Source organism: Giraffa tippelskirchi, chromosome 13 (genome assembly GCF_054371585.1).
Source record: "Giraffa tippelskirchi isolate mGirTip1 chromosome 13, T2T-mGirTip1v1.2.pri, whole genome shotgun sequence".
Lineage (NCBI taxonomy): Eukaryota > Metazoa > Chordata > Mammalia > Artiodactyla > Giraffidae > Giraffa > Giraffa tippelskirchi.
In genome coordinates, this window is record NC_137287.1 from 5179098 (window position 1) to 5186625 (window position 7528).

Consider the following 7528-nt stretch of genomic DNA (forward strand, 5'->3'; position numbering starts at 1 on the left):
ATGGTTTCTACTTTCCCACTAGTATGACCTTGGGCAACTTAACCTATCTTACCTCCTGCTTTCTTAACTATTAAACGAGGAATAATAACAGCATCTGCCTCGTAGGAATGTGAAGTTTGAACAAGATAACTTGGCACAGCGCCCATTATGCTAACGCTGAGGCATTTGCTAAGTTCCTTCTAGCATTCCATATGACTTTTGCACTTGACCTTCTGGAAGAGGCTCTCCCAGGCTGTTAGTCCGATAGCGGACGGCAGCGAGCCTCTTGCTGGAGACATGCAAGGGGCATCAGTGAGGTTTTAGACCTGGAGGACAGCCCACGTGGAGAATTCCACAGCAGCTCCTCACTCTGCTAGGGAGAGTGGGGGCCCAGACAGAGATAGGCTCAGTGACTTGCCCAAGACCATTTAGTTGAAGCAGAGATAGAAATAATTCTTTGTGGCAGGAGATGAGGTGAAGTTTCTGACCCAGTATTTATTTATTTAAAAAAAAAAAAAACAGACTTCAGTTAGCCACATATGCTGTTTTTGCCTGAAAGTGTTAGTCACTCAGTCATGTACGACTCTGTGACTCCATGGACTGTAGCCCACCAGGTCCCTCTGTCCGTGGGGATTCTCCAGGCAAGAATACTGGAGTGGGTTTCCATGCCCTCCTCCAGGGGACCTTCCCGACCCAGGGATCGAACCGGGGTCTCCTGCATCGCAGGCGGATTCTTTACCAGCTGAGCCACCAGGGAAGCCCACTGTTTTTGCCTAAGGACATGTAATTTCAGAATGACTTAAAGATCTAAGAGGGTATAATCTATGCAGTCTTGCAAAATAATATTAATTGGTATCCATGATGACTGAAATCAGGGCATTGGCACCATGTTCTGTAGAGTAAGTGGAGCAAAGATTTATTTAGATGGTTTTGCTAAATGTTTTGGGATCGTTTTCAAGACTGCTAAATTTTCTATCACTGGCTATATTAAATATATATATTTTATCGTCTATATTCTTGAAGCTCTGGCACCTGGGGCCTCCCTGGCTGAGGAGACGCTGCCTCTCCCAGGGCTGCCAATTCTGAGGGACAGCAGATGGCTCTCATACACAGGCTCACCAATCCAGAGCCCACACTCTGAACCACCTCCTCTACCCTGTTCTTGTACCTTGGGAGGCAATACTTCCCTCCCTAATCATCCCAGGACCAAGACCTGACAACAAGGGACCGCCCCTCTGCCCCAGCCTCCCCCTTTCCTTCCTGTGGGAACCATAGTGAAAGTTCGTGCCACTGCTTTCCCCTTGCTTCTTTGGCTCCTGACCAGCCCTGGGGCTTCCCCACAAGGCCCTATGTGGTATGTCATGCTGTACCTCCTGCTTCCAGGGACAGGTCTCTGAGTGAATAAACTTCCTCCTTCATGACAATCATTTCCACATCTGTGTATCTTCCCATACCCGATTAAAGCAAATCCCAGGGACATTTGAAGGTACATATACCAATTAGCTTCCTCGTCCTCCTTTCACATGTGAACCAATCCTGGGTCCTTGTAGGGAACCCAGCAGGTTCTGGGTCAAGACCCAGGGAGCACAACTTTGGGTGTTTCCAGAAATCACTAAGACTGCTGCCCTTCCACTCACACGCTACCAGGAACTGAGGTTGGAGATCTGTTGTGAAAAGGCCAACCTTGAGGTATGGTAAATCCACAAGACTGGAAGGGAACTTGCTGGCTATTATACGGGACTGTTCTCTCCTCTGAACCCTGAAACCTGGCTTAGGCTAATGAAAAATGTATCCTGAGGTTTTGGAGCAGTGATCCCATAATACTTTTTTTCTACAGACATTTTTTAAAAACCAACTTTTAGGAGCTTCCCTGGTATCTCAGTGGTAAGGAATCCACCTACCAATGCAGGAGACATGGGTTCGATCCTGGTCCAGGGAGATTCCAAATGCGCCAGAGCAACTAAGCCCACGTGCCACAACTACTGAGCCTGTGCTGTACAGCCTGGGAGCCACAACGACTGAAGCCCTCATGCCTAGAGCCCATGCTCCGCAACAAGAGAAGCCACTGCAGTGAGCCCGTGCACCGCAACTGGAGAGCAGTCTCTGCTCTCCACAACTGGAGAAAAAGCCCACACGGCAATGACGAGCCAGCACAGCCAAAAATAAAATAAATACAATTTAAAAAAAAAGAGATCACTAAAAACCTTCTAAACACCTATAAAACAATTCTTCAAACATTTCCACATAATATAAACATTTTAAACACTAATTATATAATTATTTAATGCTTAATGACCTCCATAGTGATTACATTTGTTGAGCAGTACATGACGTGCACTATATTTGATGAGAATTAAATATTACCTTTAATAAACATGTAACATAAAGCAAATAAACAATGTAAATGTGTAAAAGACATATCATTAATGCAATAGGATTTAGCAAAATAAATATGACAAATGGGGTAATTTCTTTTAATGGTTACTGGGACCTCCCTGATGGTCCAGTGGTTAAAACTCTGCACTTTCACTGGCAGAGGAAACTAAGATCCCACATGCCACATGGGGTGGCCAAAATTTTTTAAAAAAATGAATCCAAGAGAAGACCTGAGAACTATTATCCTTATTTGACAGAAACTTAGAGAAGTTGATTGACTTGCCCAAAGTTACATACGTACTGTAGCTGGTAAACTGCAGTCAGAGTTTGAACCCAGTTCTATTTATCTCCAAAGTTAATGAACTCTTTTAAGCTATCATACTATCTTTTTTTTTTAAATAATAGATTGCATAAAAAACATTTTAAAAATGTGTTAGAAACAAAATGTGTTAAGAAGTGGCCCTTCAGGAGATTTACAGGCTGGTGACTACAGATTTCACTTATCAAATTATGAAAATGATACTTTGTATTCATAAGTATGCTTATATGCTTGCTCTTCTAAGTATGATATTTGTGATAGTATGCTATTTACATACATCTGAGACTATCTTACATCCCTAGACATCCCAGAAACTGGTCCCATCCCTGCACTACAGAAATGAACTGGATGATCAGCCTTTGAACCACTTTGCTGAACACCTGAAACTAACACAACATTGTAAATCAGCTATGCATTAGTCGCTCAGTCATGTCCAACTCTTTGTGACCCCATGGACTGTAGCTGGCTTCTCTGTCCATGGGATTCTCCAGGCAAGAATACTAGAGTGGGTTGCCATTTCCTTCTCCAGGGGATCTTCCCAACCCAGGGATCGAACCTGGGTCTCCTACATTGTAGGCAGACTCTTTACGGTTTGAGCCACCAGGGAAGCCATCTGAGACTATCTTACTTCCCTAGACACCCCATTAACTGGCCCCACCCCTTTGCTACAGAAATGAACTGGATGATCAGCCTAGAGTGGAAAAATATGCATGCATTTTTCAATCTCTCTGCACTGAATTGTATAAGACCTTTTCTACAGGAAATTTTCCCTCCTTAGGACCACACCCAGCACTTGGGACAATATCTAAATCATAAGGATTATTAACACAGAGTATGCATTTATGGTTTTGCCCTTTTGTTAACTTTTTTTTTTTTAAACTTTTTGGCCATATCACATGGCATGTGGGATCTTAGTTCCAGGACCAGGCATCAAACGCATGCCTCCTGTAGTGGAATCACAGAGTCTTAACCACTGGGCCACCAGAGAAGTCCCTGTTAACTTGTAAGTTTTATAAGCATTGATTCAATAATATTTTCAAGAGTCTTGTGGGGAATAGGTGGATAGCATTAACCCATGCAAGAGACAGAAGTGGAGGCAGATTGGCAGTAAGTGCTCACTGTCATTCAGCTGGTGGTACAAGCAAGAACCAATCTTCTTACTCTCTAAATCCACATTCCAGATACTATATCAAAGGTCTCCTGAACAGAAAGAAATTCTTAGATCTTTGCAAACACATAATCTTTCCAACATATGACTGGTTATGTTCTTGATGTTCCTATCTGTACAAACCCCCTTTCCCATTCACAACCGGGAGTTACCAATTGAAATCTCAAGATTGTTTCCTTTATTCATTCAACAGACTAACTAGGCACTTCCAGGTTCAAGGTACTATGAATTTCCTTCTACTTAAGACATCTGTGAACTGGTTTCACCCTAGTCTCTAAGTTCCTTGAGGACAGTGGAATTTCACCCAACTCTTCTGTACACTGCACAAAATGCCTGACAATACTTGGCACTTGGTGAATACTCATTGTTTGATGACTTGAAGCTCGACCAAAACTCCAATTTAGTCCTGTTCCAATTCCAATTGAGGGGGATGGGACAAGATGGCCGAGTAGTAGGACCTTGAGTGCACTGCCTCTAAAGAGCTCATCAAAATTACAACTGCTAAACAGCCATCGATAAAAAAGACTGGAACCTACCAAAAAAGAGATCCTACATCCAGACCTAAAGAAGAAAGCATGAGACAGGAGGGGCGCACTCCTGATAAAATCAATTCCAAATGGATCAATAATGCAAACAGGTGCAGGGCGGGCCGAGAGCGCACGGCGGTGCCGCACCGCCCTCCTGACGGTGGCGGTCCCCAGGCCGGCCTCACGAACCTGCCCGGCACAGCCCGGCACGTCGCAGCCATGGCCATTGCCCACCTTGCCCCCGAGTATGTCTTCTCGGACTTCCTGCTGAAGGAGCCCTCGGAGCCCAAGTTTGAGGGGCTGTGGCTGGAGCTGGCCGTGGACAAGGTGGTCACGTGCATCGCCGTGGGGCTGCCTCTGCTGCTCATCTCGCTGGCTTTTGCGCAAGAAATCTCCATTGTTTCCCGCCAGAGACGACTCTCTTACATGGCCCGAATACGTTCCATGACGATCGAGGCTCCATCACCAAGATCATCAATATTATCAGTGCTGCTCAGGAAAGCAATCCCATGCCTGTGACAGAATCCCATGCCTTAGACCGTGTGCTGGAAATTGTACAAACCACTGAGTTATATTCACAACAGTTCAGTGCTAATGAGGATGATCCGTATGCCAACGACCTCATCGGGGGCCTGGTGTCTGATGGTTTGCGAAGATCATCCAAGAATGAGTATGTTCTTTCAACAAAAAACCTTCAGCAGGTTCCCAGCGGCATCATCGTCCCCATCTCCCTTCACGATATCCCATCAGAGATAACTCGGGCCATGGCAAAGGAAGAATACTGGGACTTTGATATTTTTAATCTGGAGTCTGCCACTCATGGAAGGCCGTTGATTTACCTTGGTCTCCAAGTGTTTGCTCACTTCGGAGTCTGTGAACACTTAAAATGCCCCTAGATGACGCTGAGATCCTGGTTACAGATGATTGAAGCCAGTTATCATGCTGCCAACACCTACCACAACTCTACACGCTCTGCTGGTGTGCTGCATGCCACTGCCTACTTTCTAAGCAAAGAGAGGCTCAAGCAAACTTTAGACCCACTTGATGTGGTTGCTGCCTTCACCACAGCCACTATCCACAATGTGGACCACCCTGGGAGGACCAACTCCTTCCTGTGCAATGCCGGGAACAAGCTAGGCATTATGTACAATGACATGGCTGTGCTGGAGAGCCACCATGTGGCCTGGGCCTTCAAGCTGACCAACAGCGATGGAAATGCAACATCTTTAAAAACATGGAGCAGAACGACTACCAGACGCTGCACAAGGTTATCATCAATATGGTCTTATCCGCAGACGTGACAAAGCACTTTGAGCACGTCAACAAATTTGTCAAAAGCATCGTCAACCCCTTGGTAGCATTAGAAAAATTAGGGGAAACTGAAGCCATCAACACCATGCTCAGGACTCCAGAGAACCAGACTCTCATCAAATGGATGCTGATCAAGTGTGCTGACGTGTCCAACCCCTGCCGGCCCCGGAAGCAGTGCATCGAGTGGGCCACACGCATCTCGGAAGAGTTTTTCTCTCAGACAGACGAAGAGAAGCGAGAGGACTTGCCTGTGACGATGCCGGTTTTTGACAGAAATACCTGCAGCATCCCCAAATCCCAGATCGCATGCACTGACTTGTTCACCACAGACATGTTTGATGCCTGGGACGCCTTTGTACACCTGCCGGAGTTAATGCAGCATCTTCACGAAAACTATACATACTGGAACATGAAGCTGCAGTGACTGGGCCCGCCTCCCGAATAGCACGGTACCCCTGTGGTCAGCGGGGATTCCTGAGGGCGGCCAGAGTTCCTTTCTGTATTAGCCAGTCAGCTCCCCGAAGCACAGAGCCTGCGAGAGCACCTAGGGATGCAGTCACCTTCCCTAACCACCACCTGATGTCATTGCCATAGAGTGAGGCTTCGTCCACTCACTGCGCCAGCCTGCTGCCGGGGCTCCGCAGAGAGTCAAAATACCTCAAAGCCAAAGCCAACTTTAGATGCGATGACCAAATTTACATCATTCATAGTCATTAAATATGCATCACTTGGTGTATAGACTTATTTTCATAATGTACATTTAAAATAAATGATACATTTTTACTGCACTATAAAAAAATAATAATGAAAATAAAATCATCCATAGCAGTGTCCAACCGCTCCCTTCCTCCTGTTTCCCATCTCTAAATACCAACTTCCGTGGAATTGATTTTTTAAAGGGCACAGTCCTCATATTGGATAATAGATCAGGGTCATCACAGTAGTCTAGAAAAACACACACTGAGGATAACTTGATTTCCTTGTAATCCCAAGGTTCTTACACCAGACCATGATGGGATCAGGGTGCGATGTTCCGGACTAGGAATCATATCAGCATTGCCACTGACTTCCATCAGAATCTTCCTGGAGTCTCAAAAACCTCTGGTCATGTTTCCTCAGTTATAGAACATGATGGTTTCACTTAAGAGCCCCTGAGGAACTAAGAGTCTACCATCCAGAACGGTTCATAAAATATAAAAGAAAATGCATCAAATGGTAAGCTTTGTTTAGGCTGAAATGCAAAATATAAACTCAAAAGATAGAACCAGTGATTAACATTAAAATGTCTCATTGTTACTCTTCTGGGGCTAAATTATTTCTTACCTTGTCATTTATCATAAAGAGTCTGGTATTATTGATTTGTATGTGTCACTCTCATTTACCCAGACTATAAACCCCTTCAAAGAAGGAACTGTCCTTTGTAAAGAGGTGGGATCTAAGGAAGACCCTGTTGGTATTTTGACCCTGGGTAACAACTCTACACACTTCCGGATTCGTTCATCTGACTTGGAGACATAGGAGGAATCCTCGCTTCCACGTGCCGTCCTTCCTCTGCCAGGATGCTGTCTCCAGGGAGGAGTAATTAACTGAAAATGATCTTTCCACTCTCAATGTGCTCTAGAACGCCCTAGGACCAAAGACCTTGAAGCCAAGGGACCAAAGACACCAATTATTCCAGGGCATTAGCTCTGCATAAACAGCCCCAGAGAAGACAGTATGTGTGGCTGTGAAGTCGGGAATCTGACAAGTTCACTATGGTGAACATCACCTGACAAGTTTCCGGGAGAGCTGATCCATAATTTCTCTGAGTTCAAGGGTAGCCAGTCTGGTGGAAAGAGGGGTTCAGGT

The 7528-nt window shown here is 45.2% G+C and overlaps 1 pseudogene across 1 annotated transcript; it reads left to right on the top strand.

The window, feature by feature from the left end:
- Nucleotides 1-2332: 2332 nt before the first annotated feature.
- LOC145531929 (high affinity cAMP-specific and IBMX-insensitive 3',5'-cyclic phosphodiesterase 8A pseudogene) lies at nucleotides 2333-7189 on the top strand (annotated as a pseudogene). Its single transcript, XR_014072864.1, has one exon. The product of XR_014072864.1 is annotated as a high affinity cAMP-specific and IBMX-insensitive 3',5'-cyclic phosphodiesterase 8A pseudogene (transcript).
- Nucleotides 7190-7528: the final 339 nt, after the last annotated feature.